The following is a 15,769-nucleotide window of genomic DNA, read 5'->3' as shown; positions in this document are numbered from 1 at the left end:
GCAGCACCTGAGGCTAAGGGTAATTCCGCAAATCCGAACCACAGCACAACCAGTCTAGTTGTGTTCAACTGGGAGAGGTTGCTATCAGGGCGAGAAGCAGGCAGTTGTGACATCTCAGGGCAGGAGCATCAGTCATACAGGTGGAGGGGGGTGCACATACTTCCACAAGGCACACGCATGGTTGACTATGTGGTAGGAGGCAATCTGGGGAATAAATATGCTTGTCTCAGGGCACATTTACAAGAGGACACACTGGTGCTGGGCCCACCCAGTCAGCAGACACTGGCATCTCCAGGAAGGAGAGGTCCAAGGCAGGTTGTGGCAGGAAAATGTTGCACTGGGTGTCCAGTTATGGAGGGACTGACTGGGAGGCCCCTAAGCCAAGTCTCCAAGCACTGTTCTTGTGCTCCAGTCGGGGCCGACACAGGCGGGGGAGGTCATATCCTGAAGGTGATTGTCTGGGCCTAAGAAAATAGTTTCAGTAGTGGCCACTAGGTTAAGCTAGATTGACTGCAGCAGAAATATTTGGATAATCAGTGTAGAGACCGTAAATTTTGATCTCCAGGAATACAAAAAGAAAACCATTTAGATGAATTTCCTATCATATTGATAAATAAATCTCACTTATCTTTGCTATTTACGCCCATAGGCGATGATTAAAGTAATTGGCTCAAGTCAAAGGAGTGACCTTAAACATTGTACTAGTGAAAAACAGCAGAGAACACATATCTGTGGAAAAGCATGTTAGGGAGTGGATAAAAAGATTGCAAAATACCAACAAACTGTGAAGGGATGGCTAAGGATTTTAGTGCAGCACAAAAGGAGGATTTAAATGCAAGCAAGGTGTAATGGTTGAATGCAAAAGAGGTCAACAAGGATGAAGCTCACAGAGATTTGGTGGTGGTGGGAAGGGGACTTGTAAAGGTGTGCGTAAACTCAATCTCTGTTGAGTGGACATAGTAACAACTGATTGCAGTGGATTTAGCAAATTGGAGCATGGCAGATCTGTAACATTATTCCAATATTTTTTTTGTTAAACAATTTTTATGATTTTATTGAGGTGCAACAAGTCACATTGAGATCCATCAACAAGCCACATTCACAATTCACAATTGTGCCCACACATAACCATGCAGTATGATTATCAACAGACCTTACAGCAAAGTGCTCATTTCTCCAAGTCAATCTACTCATAGCATTTCCATCTCCATGGTTCCATTCTAGTTACCCCATATTCCACTAAGTTTGGTTGGGCATTCCCGAGCCTCGTATACTTGCTTTTCCTGTTGGGCGCACCAATCTATGCCACATCTCCATTGGGCCAACGAGGGAGGCTTCAAGAGAATCCAATGGACTGCAGTGTCTCGCAGAGTTGTCCCCAGAAAGGCTCGACCTACCCAGGTATTCTCCACTCCACTCCATCAAGGACACCCAGCAGGATCAATGAAGACATTTCTGTGTCAGACTCCAGGATGGTGGAAGCTCCAGGTGACAATCGCATCAATAACGTGTTATACTAGGCGAGGACCATGTCATGTGAAAAAATCAGAAAGGACCTGTGAGCCGCGAGGACAGAGAGAATCAGCCCGAAGTCCCGCCTAAAACATTTTACCTGGAGTGAGGTCTACGCAATGTAAGTAGTAGGTTTGGGCAAGTCTCAGTTGTGATGATATGGTCAGAACTCTGGGGGCCATCAAGGCATCTTACCAGTCCTCGTCACTCAACAGTCCCAACTAGCCCTCCCAACAAGATCTAAGACCCATCAGGGGATCCTGGGTGTTAAAGCTCAGGGTGCGGTAGATTTGCGACACACCGCCCTTGCCCCATGTACTCATAGAGACCCTGGCCTCCAACGGGCTGAATTCGGGATGCACCGTGCCTGGCGAAATATACACCTGTAAGGCATGTCGCAATTGCAGATATTTATGGAATTTAATATTGGAAAGGGAATATATCTGTTGGAGTTCTTGTAACAACGACACATACGAGCCGCTCCAGACATCTCCTAGAAGTGTAATCCCATCTGCCAAACCCCTCAAGGGCAGATACCTCGCTGAGCCATGCAACCTGCCATAAAGGGGTCTGTTGGAGCACCAGTCAGTGGAACTCAGCGATTCTCTTCACTTGATGAACGCCTTCTGGGGCACCCCAGGAATAGTGCTGGGGACAGGGTCACCATAGAGCATCGCCAGAATACGAGAATACCTTAAAGTAAAGAGTTCAAGCTGGTATGCCAGGTCCGACCACATGCCACCCAGTCAATTGTTGACTACCAACAGTTGTGAGGCTAGATAGTATAGATACAAGTTAGACATCCCAAGCCCACCTTCATAGGGATCCGTTGACAGGTTGAGAAGACGACACGTGAGTGCGAATTGTGCTATAGGAAACATTTCGCAACAGAGTCCATTTCATTAAACCAGTGTCTAGAGATCATGTGTGGAAAATTTTGGAGGAGCTAAAGAAACCAGGGTAGTATCATCATTTTATACAATGCTATCCTGCCCATGACATTCAGACAAAGTGCTTGCCATTTGTGAAGATCTTCTTGAACCCTACGGGTAGACGTGTAACATTAATGTCAGATCAGGCTCCAGGACAACTCTGATACCCAAATATTGAAAGCTGAGGCGACGGTTTGGAATAGTGTTTTCCAGTCAAAGCAAGCCCACGTGGAGTGCAGTGGAACTAGTACCAACTTGGCTGGATTAACGGCTAGGCCAGAGGCCTCCACAAAGAGACTTAAGAGTTACAAACAGCAGGGATCACTGCTAGCTGGGTTGGCCAGATTCAAGAGCACATCACCCGCGTATAATGTAGTATGATGTTGCCACCTGGTGGGCCATACCCATCTCTGTATTAGGGGTCACCTCTTAGAATCCTTGTCAGAGGTTCAACTGCTAGAGCAAAAAGAAGTGGGGACAGGGGACATCCCTGATGAGTTCCACTTCTTATAGGAAAGACACCAGACACCGTTCCATTAACCTGAACCTGTGTTGACGGGTTGGAGTACAGAATCTGTACAAGGCCACATAATTTGGGTCCAAATCCCACTTTTACCAATACTTGGAATAGACAGGTCCAGTCGACACTGTTGAATGTCTTTTCAAAATCTATGAAGAGCAATCGTAGCTGGGGAGTGGTGTAGGAGGTGACGATAAGCCAGGGCCACATGAACGTGCCTGAAGTAGTGCCTCATGCTTCTGGTTTGCATACATCCACATTGGTCCAGGTATATTAAAGATTGAAGTACCTTTCACAGGCATTGAACGAGGATGGTGACGAAGATCTTTACTTCAGTACTGATGAGTGATATGGGAAGGTATGCAGCACAGGAGGCTTGGGGGGCAGCAACTTTAGAATAACTACAATTGTGGCTTGATCGAGTTCTTAGGGGAAGGTACCAGTTTGTGCTGCCTCAGCATAGGTTCAGTAGCAAGGGTTTACCTGTTTTTACTATAGTAGTCTGCAGGATAGCCACCAGGACCCAGGGTTTTACCGGCTGCCATTGCCGATATGGCTGCATTAATTTCCTCCAACACAATGGGTTCTTCTAATTCCAGTCTTTCAGGGCTGGAGAGTCGGGCGGCACTTCATTTAAGAGAGGGGCTGTCAATTCGCCTCATATAGCTTAGCACAGTATGCATCAAGTGCTTGGGCGATTGCTAGGGAGGCACGATGGGAATCTCCTGTGTCATCAATTATCTCCAGGATGACTCTACTGGCCAGGGGGGCGAGAAGCCAGCCAGTGCAGCAGCTTTCCATTTTTATCGTCCCATTCATAAACCTGAGCTGTGGATGTAGGCCACATGTGTTTTGCTGTCTTGAAGGAGAGGTGGCTGATCTCTTCATGAAGCAAAAGTAGTTGCCTGTTGAAGACGCTATGAGTGGAGGGGGAGAACTGTGCCTCGAGGGGCTAGGTCTGGGCCTCAAGTTGTGTGATGTGTTGGTTTCTGGTATATTCCACTATCCTGAGGAGATGTCGGGGGTGCCCGTGAATGGGAGCCTTGCAAGCCGCCCAAGGAGAACTGGATGATTGTGCTGACCCGTCGTTCAGCTGCCACATTGGGTGCTGAGTGACGCAGGGGTCAACTATACGTACGAGAAGTGGGGCGTGGTCAGATATCCCCCGGGGAAGGATCTGAATGTAGGGCACAGAGAGAACATCTGAGGCTGGCAAGAGGAGCATATTCACGCGAGCATATGTGTGGGGGGCTTCAGAAGTATGTGTGAATTGTCTAACTCTAGGTTGGCATATTTGCCAGACATCACAGAGACCCACCTTGTTGACCCAGTTATGTAGCAACTTGTTGCAACTGAACCAAACATTAGAAGGGGAACCTGTGAAGTACACAGAGGGATCTAGGACCACACTGAAGTCGCCCCCTGTAAGTGTAAAACCTGACGTAAGGTGCATTATTATGTCCAGGACAGCATCTAGGAATGATTCCAGTGCAACTGTGGAGGCATATATACACAGAGGATTAAGTGAGCAGCCGCACAGCATACCAGTCAAGGCAATGTAAAGTCCCTGGGAATCCAAGCATATCTTGGTTACAGTTATGGGAAAGATGCGATGAAGCAGGATCGCCACTCCTCGAGAGCCTCTTGTAAACCCAGCATAGTATACTCCATCAAAGCACTGTTGGGCAAGTATGGGGCATTTGGAACCCAGTAAGTGAGTTTTCTGCAGCAACAAAATAGAAGGGGAGGAGTGTCGGGCAAAAAAAAATACAGAGGAGTGTTTACCCTGATTCAGAAGGCCATTAACGTTCCATGACATAAAGGTGTAGGGGAGTCTGGCAGGGCATGGGGTGTCAGTGGGTGGTTGCATTAAAAACCACTATGGTACATTGTATAGCTGGGTGTGAGCCCTCAAGAAGGACGCATGTCCACATGAGACACGCATCTGGTGTAGCAGCAACGGACCAATGTGACCACTTGAGGAAGAAAAGTTAAAACATAGAAAAGAGTTGACAGGAGACATGCTCAAACATAACCCGAATAAAAACCCCAGTCCTCCTCCAATCCTTCTCACTCCATTCTTTCCCCCATGAAGCATCTGTCACCCCATAACGTAAACCCCAGAGCAAAAGCAACTTGTGTTAGATGGGTATGGAGTGATAAACCCCTTCAGGAAGAAGAATCCATGCAATGCAGTGCCTGCAAGAGCACAGGTGTTTATGATGTATTCAGCCAGTAGAAATGTTGAGTTCACCAGAAATATGTATCCAAAGGATGTGGTGTGATTAGAAGGAAAAACCGGTCTGGCTCAGCCACTCCTCGGTGAGAGTCACCTGTCCCACACACGGATGGGTCTGACCTCTGAGGCACTGGAGGTGTCAGCAAACCACGGCTCGGCGGGGGGATGTGTTGTGATTTTCCCTCCGAGGATAATGGTTATGGACCTTTTTCCAGCTTCTGTCCACTGGGGGATTCTGTGTCAACAGCTGTCTGGCACTGGGAGAGGAAGGGAGAGCTATGTGGTGGAGCTACTTCTCCTCACTGAGCCATTCCCAGGCCGACTAGGGGGTGTCAAAAAAGAAGGATTTGCCATCCTGAAAGCTTTAAGACATGCTGGGAACATGAGCATATAGGTCAATTGAAGAGCTCTAAGTTTCTGTTTAACTGCTTCGTAGGAGCGACGTTTAGTCTGGACTTCTCGTGTGTAGTCTTGGAAGATTAGTATTTTACAGTTTTCATAACGGAGGTCTGGAGTTGCTTTTGCTTCCTTGAGGATGTCCCTGTCCTTGAAATTGAGAAATCTTGCTATCAGCGGGCGCTGTTGGGCACCCAGGGGAGTTTTAGGAGCCAAGGCCCTGTGTGCCCGTTCAATGGCAAACCATAGGGACAGTTTGCCTGCAGGCATCCATGATTTGAGACATCACTTTAAGAACTTGGTGGGGCAAGAATTCTCCACCTCTTCTGGAACCCAAACAAAGTCCAAGGTGTTATGCCTGGAGCGATGTTTGCCATCTTCAGCTTGGGGGTGGAGTTTGTTCGTAAGGGTCAACAGCTGGGCTACCTTGGTCTTGAAATCCATGACCTCGTACTCGACCGTGGCTACACGGTCCTCCATCTCTGTGATGTGACCCACCGAGTTCTGTAAGTCCTGACGAAGAGTCCTTCATCTTCATATACCACCCTGATCTTCATCTTCACAGCATTCTGTGATGTCCGTATAGCCTGAAGGATCTTGTCCAAGCTATTGACTATGGTTGGCCCTCTATCAGAGGTGTCCCCCCCAACATGATCCAGTCAAAGTAGTGAACTGATCTATGTGGAATTTGGAGGTGGGTGGTGGCTTGCCAGGTTTATTTTTCCCCATGATTCCGGAGGCTGTGAGTCAAAGTTATTGAGGTCTGGCCCGCTTACTGCACTTCTCAGTAGCACGAGCAGCCAGGTACAAAAATGGGTTTCGCTTGTGATAAAGGAACAAACATGGGAGGATAGACCTGAAGAAGAAGTTACGATGCAGGTAAGTTGGGACTCCAGTGGGTTATGGCATGCTGAAATCTTCAGCCTGGCTTGAAAGAGGGAATACAGGGGGATCCACCACCTCCGAGATCAGTCGTCTATCAAGGCCCAGTGCTCACCATCTCCACCACCAGTGGAAATCCTACATTAAGTCAGTTTTCAAAAAGTGCCTCCTACTGCACGAATGAGATGTCCAGCTGTGGGTGCAGCAAAGCCCCACTGGGGTCTGCGCTGTCGGCCAGCAGCCACCATCGAGGGAGGCTTCCAGTGTAGGCAATGTAGGCAAGATGGTGGACCTGGGCCTCCACAGGTCTCACCTGGGAGCCCAAACTTTGGCACATTGCAAGTAATGCTGGGGGAGGAGGGAACGCCGCCATCTAAGAGGCTCTCCTGCTCCAGCAGAGACTGCAAAGTGGACGGCACTCAAAAAGCTGGCATCTACACTGTCTCAGCGATGGGGCTGCTGGCAACACTGGTGGGCCAGAGGACCCGTCTTGATGCCACCAGTGCGGTAGTGCCCAACTAAGCCTGGCTTAAGAAGTCCACGAGGAGGGGTCAGCCCGCCAGCCACTGAGCTGGTCCAGAGCCACCGCCACAGGCCAAACAGGGGCCGTGTAGATGAGACCTGGGCCGCTTCAGCAAGCCATGGTGCTCAACCAGAGCTGGCGGTGCCGCAAGTCTCCAAACAGGATTCCGCTTCTCTGGGGCCAATGGGCCTACCACAGTCCGCAGGGCAGGTGAGTCACTATCGGAGTCGGGGGAGGGGAAGGCCAAGAGCGCAACCAGCACCCAGGCCTCGCTCCTCCATTCCCACTGCCAAATAGACAATGCCACACCATCAGCCTATGCAGCTGCTCCTACAGGCTGTGCACAACCCAAGGTTCAATGGGGCCTCTCTGGACCCCTGCCCCCAAGCGGCAGCTACAGTCGGCCACGCAAGTTACGGCCTAGGCGAAGGTGGAGTCCGCCCTCACTAATCACCGCGGGTCATGGGAAGGTGCTTCAGCTGGCATGCCAGAGGATTCCAAAGATCACAATCAAGTTATGGGGCTTCCCCAAGTCACCTATGTTTTCACCATCACAGATACTGCGAGACATTGCAGGTGATAGAGATGGATGACGGAGGGGTCCTGAGTACTCTCAGACCACGCCTGCCATCTTGACGCCCCAAGCCACACCACTTTATTCCATAATTATAAAAGGAAGTGGCATTAAGAACCTGCTGTGTATACTCCTGCCATCTAGTGTTGGACCTGCATGTGCTCAAGTTGTCTTTCTTCAAAGAGGTCTTTTGAGTCAGGAGGTACTGTGACTCCTCCTCCTGGCAATAATGTGCATAGCAATCAACTATTGTTAGAATGTTTTCTCACACAGCAGCTGAGGACAGAAAGTGAAGTAAAGTGTTATATAAAGAGATGCCCATCAATAAGAGGAAAAATTGAAAATAAGAGACACTGCAATGTCTATAGTTGTCTGGGAGCAGGGCTGTTGGATGTGAATCTACGACACTACATGCCATGAGCAGATCCTTACACAGTAAGTAACGTTTTCCATTAGAGGCGTGTGTGGCTGTTGCATACATGCTGTGCATAGGCTGTAAAACAGTCCTCCCAAAAAAGAGGTGGCTAGCCAGTGAGTGTTGCAGTAGATTGAAAGAGTGTACAAAGCACAGCCTGGCCAACACTGGCTTGTTGGCAGACTAGGACATCCACACAGTAATATTGTGAATATGGGTGGTGTGGACCAGGTAGCTGCCTTGCATATATCAGCTATAGAGATGTTCCCCAGGAAGGTTATAGAGGTTTCTTTCTCCTGAGTAGAGTGTTCTCTTTGAGGAATTGGTAGATTCTGCTAGGCTTCAGTACTTAACTATCCATCTGGCAATTCCTGTCTTGGATAAAGCCTTTACTTTGTGGGTTTCACAGACAGAAAGCAATAAAAATATGCTGCATTTTCCTAAATGGTCTTTTTCTATCAAAGTAGTACATGGCAGCTCATGTTACGTCAATAGTATGGAGAACTTGTTCCGCAACTGCATCAGGCTGTAGGAAAAAAAGGGAAGCTCAATGGACTGATTAAGATGAAAGTGAGACACCACCTTAGGCAGGAATTGGGGGTTGGTGTGGAGGAGAACCCTATCCCTATGTGCTTGGAAGAGAGGTTCTTCCAGGGTTAATGACTGAAGCTCATTGACATGCTGGAGTAAGGTTATAGAACTAGAAAGGCCACCTCCAAGAGAGGAACTGAAGAGGTGAAGGTGTGGAGGGACTCATATGGGGGACCGATGGATTGTGAGAGTACAAAGTTGAGATTCCATGAGGGTGCCTGGAGGACCGCAGGGAGGAATGGCCCTTTTAAGGCCCTCTATGAAAGTTTTGATTTCAGGTATCCTGAAGAGAGAGATATGTTGTCTGCTCTGAAAGTAGGCAGCCACAGGGGCTAAATGTAATCTTATGGAGATAAAGGCTAGACCAGAAACCTGCAAGTAAAGTAAGTAACAGAACATGTCTTTTACTGTGGCTTTCAATGGGTCCATTTCTTTTGAGTGACATCAGCAGACAAATCTTTTCCACTTGGCTGTGTAGTAGGCCTGGGTGACAGGTCTGTGTGCTTTCTTGAGAATGCTCGTGCTTTCAGATGGAAGATTAGGGTATCCAAATTCTATGACCTCAGGAGCCAGATCGTAAGGTTGAGGGACCTGGGATCAGGGTGCCTGATTTCTCCATGGTTCTGTGTGAGAAGGTCCCGCTAGTTGGGAAGCCTCTCATGTAAAGCCAGTGAGAGTTGAATCACTGTCATGAATCAGGGTGGATAGGGCCATGTGGGTGCCATGAGGATGAGTGTGAAGGAAATTTGCTGAAGACTCAAACCACATATGGAAGAAGAAGGAGAGAAGGAAATGAGTGGGCAAGTATCCCTGACCAGTCATCCATAGTGCATTGCTGCTAAACTGTCGATGTAAGAACCTGGAGGCAAAGATTGGGCATTTGGCATTTTCTGTTGTAGCGAACAGGTCGTTCTGTAGGAACCCCCATCTGTCAAAGTAACAGAGGAGGACTTGCAGGTGGAGTTTTCAATCGTGGACTTGTTGTCGCCTCCTGCTGAGAAGGTCCAACTCCTGAGAGTACTGCACTAACAAATGAATTTCCAGATATTGAAAAATGTGGACGCCCTGCTTGCGTATGTGCAGCCACCAATGAAAGGCATTTGGTGAGCAATGACCCCAAATGGTAGCACTTTGAACTGGTAATGTCTTCCGCTGACCACAAAATCTAAGATACCAGCGAAGAGACAGATGTATTGGTATGTGGAAACTGGCATCCTTTAGGTCGAACGTGGCCATGAAGTTGCCTTGCTGGAGAAGCAAGATGACATCCTGAAGGGTCACCTTATGAAAATGCTCAGACAGGATGTATTTGTATAGGGGCCTGAGGTCCAGAATGGGCCTGCAGGACCCATCTTTTTTAGGTATTAGGAAGCAATACCTTGATGATGGTGGGATATGGGTTCTATAGCCCATTTAAAAAGGAGGGCTTTGATCTCCTCAGTGAGCAGCCCTTAGGGTTTTGGTAATAGTCTGTGTTTGTGAGTGGAATGGTGGGAGACATGGAAGGGAGCTCCAGACAATAACCATGTTGGATAATAACCAACACCCACTGGTCTGAGGTGATGACTTGCCATGTGGTGAAGACGCCTTATATGCACCCCCAACAGGTGTTGTTTGACTGGGGGGAAGAGGCAAGCTGGGTTTGGTGACAGATGTAGCTCTTTTTGGGGAGCTACCCTTGCTTCTGCCTTTGTAATTGCTGCTTCATTAGGACCCTGTTAAATAGCTCCTGAAAAGAGGATTGCTGGGCCTTGATGCTCTGATAAGAAGTGAAGGCTTCAGGGAAGGTGGTCGTTGAGCCTCCACAGTTAGGGTTTATGAAAGGAACTCTGTGGAGCGGGTGTTGGCAGTGCCCCCATCCCTTTGGCTAACCCTGTATCCAATTAAATATTTTCTAAAACTTGGTCCACTGTCTCCTGACCTCATTTTCTATGCTCTTCAGGGAGGAATTGAAAGAGCTCCTCCATTTCTTTCTAGAGGACACAATCATATCTTGCAACAAGGTCGACAGAATCAGCAATGCGATTGTGTGACCAACCGTTTCCCTGCCGTATCTATGCGTTTGCTTTTCTAATCTGGTGGCGGGGCATCTCTGCTGGCCTGGGAGTCGGCTCACTTAAGGGCAGTGGTGATCACCTGAGAATCGTGTGCAAACTAACCACGAATATAGATGGGATCAGAAGGGGAGGTTTTGTATTTTTGTGCATTCTCCGTGTTATAACCCTAGCCTGGACAGGGTCTTTAAAAATGTCAGCTGTGTGACGTAACATGCCCTTGAGCATGCAGAGGTACTGAGGAGAGCAGTGAGTGGAGGAGAGAGTTTTGAGGAGGAAGCCCTCCTCTAAGGGCTCAGAGTGGAGTTCGAAAGGAGGCAAACCTACCAATAAGTTCCTGAAAGGACGTGGAATCATCCGGAGGGAAGGGGCAGGCAGGGTAAAGATCTTGGTCTGTGTCCTCTAGTGGGTCTACATCCAAGGTGTCCCATAGGTCACCCTATGCTGAAGTGTCAAATGTGCCATCACCCCCCACATGCCCATCCATGTCAGAATGTGGAGATCCCTGAGTTGTGATGTCAAAGGAAGCTGAGAGAAGCATGGCTGAGGGTGAGGAAAAGGTGAGGTGCCGGTGGTGCATGGGGTAAGGGGCTTGTAGCCTTTTCTGCTTTCTTGAATTGTTTTGCCAGAACCAGAATGTCCAAGGCCTCCTCAAAGGACAGCTGATGTTTTGAGGGTGGCCCAGCAGGGCTTAAGGGGTGGGCAAGAATGCAGTCTGTGTGGGGGTAGATGACCAAGTGTTTCTGCCTGATTTGAGCTGTTTTTGCAACATATGGAGAATCAGCTAGACTGTGCCAGTGCCGGACTACTTGCTGGTCAACGCTAAAATTCTCAACTTCATCGGTGTCTTCCGCTTCGACGTAGAGTTTAAGGTCAGACCCAAAACGGATGTGGTCGGTGCAGCGTGTCCGCTCGGTGATGGTGGCCAGCGCTAAAGCAGTCGGTCTTGAAGGCTTCTTCGGCGCCAAGCTGTTTGGGGCATCTGGAGCAATTCGTCAGGGCCAACGATGGTCCAAAGACAGTGGCAGTCCAAAAGCCTGTCTCTTGTGTTCAGAGAGTGGCTGAGAGCCTTTTGGCTGAAGACTGCTCAGAGTCGGGATGAGTGCACTGTCGAGGGGTAGAGGGTGCCTTACTCATAGACTGTTGAGCTGGTGGAAGGTCCTCGATCTTCAGGTTGGAGCCAGAGCTGTACCCAGCGGAGGAAGCCTCTTCATCTGCAGCTGTTGGTTGTGGATATTGTTCTCCCTCAATGTCCTCGGGACCGAAGAGGTCTTGTTTGTCATCTTCACCCTTGCATGCATCTCAAGTTGACAAGCAAGATGGTTGAAAATAGTCATTTTGGAGCAAAAGGAGCAGCAAAGGTCGGCGGCGGGCTTGGTGCGTCCCGGCAACAGACACAGATTTAAGACCTTATGGAGATCAGTCTGAGGATATTTCATGTAGCAGCAAGGACAATATTGAAATGGCATTCATTCCATCACCGTTGAGGCATGGTGGAGAGACCTGACAGAGAAGCAAGAGGAAGTCATGATGGGTGAGGCCCAGGAGGGGCTGCAGTTGACCAAGATCCAGCGCAAGCGAAGTAATCACATGTTGATCCGATACAGAAAGTAAGGGAGACAAGATAAAAGTACAATACCGACAGAGGGGAGGAACCGTGTGAACCAAAAAGAGCACTGCAGTAGTGTTGACTCAGAGCACAAGAGCACACATCCGAATCCAACAGCGGAAATAAAACAATCTAACAATGGAGTCAATGACCATGCACATTATTTCGAAGAGGAGGAGTTACAGTACCTAGTGACTCAAAAAACATCATAGAAGACAAATAACTTGCACACATCAGGGCCCAACACTAGATGGCAGGAGTAAGCACAGCATGTGAATTCACAGCACTACATGCCACAAACAGATGCTTACAGCGTAAGTAACAGTTACTTTTTGTGAACTCGAAAAAAGGTATGCAATGTTAATTCACTGACATGACTAGATCTATGTTCATTATATCATTGATCTACTATTTGTCAATTAACCGATCTGACCTTCTCTGTCCTAAGCATGAGTTTGAGTGTAAATGAAGTATATGCAGTGAATTCATGAGTTTTCGTTTGTACTTATTGCAGTTGGCTAACATATTCTTGAAGCCTTTGTGAGAATATCTGCCATGTGATTAGAAATAGAGCATAGTAAACTATGGCAGTCATTTGTTTTGTCTACTTGTAGATCTTGAGGTGGTGGTTTTGTAATTTTGGTCAGATGACAGTTCCCTAAACCATTGGCAGCATAAATGAAAGATGCAAACCTCTCCAACATATGAGTTATGTCTGATTAGCTTTGGCAATAGCTACCTCATTTTCAAACTACCACTATTATAGAAAGACAAGTAATCCATCTTATCAATATACCGCTTACTCAGGTTCTTAATGCCACTTCCTCTTAAAATATTGGAATAATGTTCAGCAACCTAATTACATATCTGCCATGTTCCAGTCTGCTAAATACACTGCAATCAGGTGTTACCATATCCACCCAACAGAGAGTGAGTTTACAAACCTTTACAATTTTCACTGCCCACCACCAGCAGATCTCCTTGAACTTCATCCTTCTTGACCTCTTTTACAGTCCACCATCTCCCCATGCTTGCTTTTATCTCCTGCCATTGTGCTGCACTACAATCCTTTGCCATCTATGTCCACAACTATCCCTTCACAGTTTGTTGGTACTTCGCATTCTAACAGTTGATTTTCCAGAGGGACTTGTTCTCTGCTTTCTTTTTTCACTATTACAATGTTTAAGGTCTTTCCTTTAACTTGGGCCTATCACATTAATCACTGAAGGCCTAAATAACAAAGATAACTGAGATTAACTTATGAATATCATAGGCAATTCAACCAAATTGTTTTATTCTTCTGCCCCTGGAATTCTTGGAGAATTGCTGTCTCTACACTGATTATCCAATTATTTCTGCTGCAGCCCATCTTGCTTAATCTAATGGGCATTACTGAAACTGTTTTCTTTAGGACCAGACCATTCTCTTCAGGATCTGAGACTCTTCCTTTGTAATACTACTTTATAGTGTTTAATATACCTTTCCATTTTACAATCAGAAACATAAATTGTCTGACCTGACAAGACAAGTGTTTGGGTGCCTAGGTGTGGAACGCCTTCAGGCTTTGGTACCATCCCGCTACACAGCACTCTCTGCTGCCCAAACAGTGCACACATAACCAACTAAGTAACATTCTCTAGTGCTCCGCTGCTCCCATCAGATTGTCTTCTGGACCCTGGTACTTCTGACTCATCCATTGGTGTTCCATTTTGAGATCTGATATGTACCAGCCTGTGGCCGGGACGAATGGGGGAAGAGGCATTCTTGGATAACTGGCTGACCTCTCCTTGCTGCTTTTGCCTGCTGGCTCACGTTTTCTGTGTGGGAAGACATCCCTTGCCTGTGACTGGCCTGGCTGGAGGTCATGGGTGGTGCTGTTTTCAGCATACCGGTCATTAAAGCTTTCATGGTGTGTCTCACAAGGGTCATTCATTTTCGGGTCCCACTGGCAGGCCTCATGGAATCTCAACATTGTACTCACATGACTCCACGGTCCTCCATGTGAGCCCGTCCACACCTGCACCCTTCAGTTCCTTTCTTGGAAGGACTAATTTCTGGTTGCTATCACTTTCCTCTGGAGTGTCAATGAGTTAGAGGCATTAACCCTGGAAGAACCTTTCTTCCAAGTACATTGGGATGGGGCTGTCCTCCGCACCAACCCAGAATTCCTCCCTAAGGTGGTGTCTGACTTTCACCTTAATCAGTCCATTGAGATCCCTGTTTTTTTCCCACAACCTGATTCATTTGCGGCTCCATACTTTGTATGTAAAATAAGCCCTCATGTACTATGTTGATAGAACCCAACCATTTAGAAAACTGAACAACTTTTGGTTTCTTTCTCGAAACCCCACAGAGGGAGGGCTCTATCCAAGTAAGGCATTGCCTGATGGATAGTTAAATGCATCAAGATTTTACCAACTCCTCGTAGGGTACACTCTACTCTGAGGAAAGGAGCCTCTAAGACTCTCTTTGGGAACATCCCTACAGCTGATATATTCAAGGGAGCTACCTGGGCCACACCACACCAAAAACATTACTGGGTGGATGTTCTAGCCTGCCAATGTTGGTCAGGCAGTTTTTCTTACATTCTTTCAATCTACTGCAACACCCACTGGCTAGCTACCACTTTTTGGGCTGACTGCTATGCAGTCTATGCACAGCCTGTGTATCTACAGCCACACATCCCTCAAATGGAAAATGTTACTTAGACTTTAAGCATCTGTTTGTGGCATGTAGTGTGGAAATTCACATCTGCCCACCCTCCTCTTGAACGCTGTGGCCATTGCAGTGTCTCTTATTTTCTTTTTTTTCCTTTTATGCATGGACATCTCTTTATATATTGCTTCACTTCACATTCTCTCCTCACCTGCCATGCAGATTAAGAATTGAAAAATTGAGTTGATGGTAATGCGCATTATTGCCAAGAGGACGAGTAAGAGTACCTTGAAAGACTTCTTCGAATAAAAACAACTTGCACACATTAGGACCCAACAGTAGGTGGCAGGAGTATGCACAGCATGTGTATCTTCGGCCACACATGCCTCAAACATGTAATTTCAGCGATACCCTTTTTTACATAATTTAACATTGTTGCATTCCAAGATCTACCATTCCAGGACCATGAAATAATCAATACCATCCAACCTTTATACTGTTTGCTATGACCGAAGGACCCACAATACACACTTCATAACAGCTGAAGCTTTTTAAGTTACATTCCATTCATTGAATATTTCAAATTGTTTTCATAGTATTTATTACCTTTACATGTTTCTATGTTATTTCATATCTCACAGTTCCTTGGCAAAAAAGCAGCTATAATATCAAAACTGAATTTGGTGCACTTCGAGTACTACACACTCTACACCTGGACGTTAATCACAAAAATGTTTTCTGATTCAGGCCTGGATTTTCAGGCAGGAGTAGAACACAGCTACTCATAGGCAAAGGTTTGTGGATTGGGTCATAAGGATCTATCCACTAGTGTACAGGTTGTGGAACAGATAAAGTGATTGCTCAAAA

The 15,769-nt window shown here is 47.1% G+C and overlaps 1 protein-coding gene across 2 annotated transcripts in view; it reads right to left on the bottom strand.

Moving 5' to 3' along the window:
- The window catches only part of FRMPD4 (FERM and PDZ domain containing 4), a 1,397,101-nt gene that overhangs the window by 35,325 nt on the left and 1,346,007 nt on the right, over positions 1-15,769 (bottom strand). The window lies entirely within an intron of this gene.

The sequence above is a fragment of the Pleurodeles waltl genome, chromosome 8 (genome assembly GCF_031143425.1).
Source record: "Pleurodeles waltl isolate 20211129_DDA chromosome 8, aPleWal1.hap1.20221129, whole genome shotgun sequence".
NCBI lineage: Eukaryota > Metazoa > Chordata > Amphibia > Caudata > Salamandridae > Pleurodeles > Pleurodeles waltl.
The sequence above is the reverse complement of the archived record's forward strand: the minus strand, read 5'-3'. Positions and strand labels throughout refer to the sequence as shown.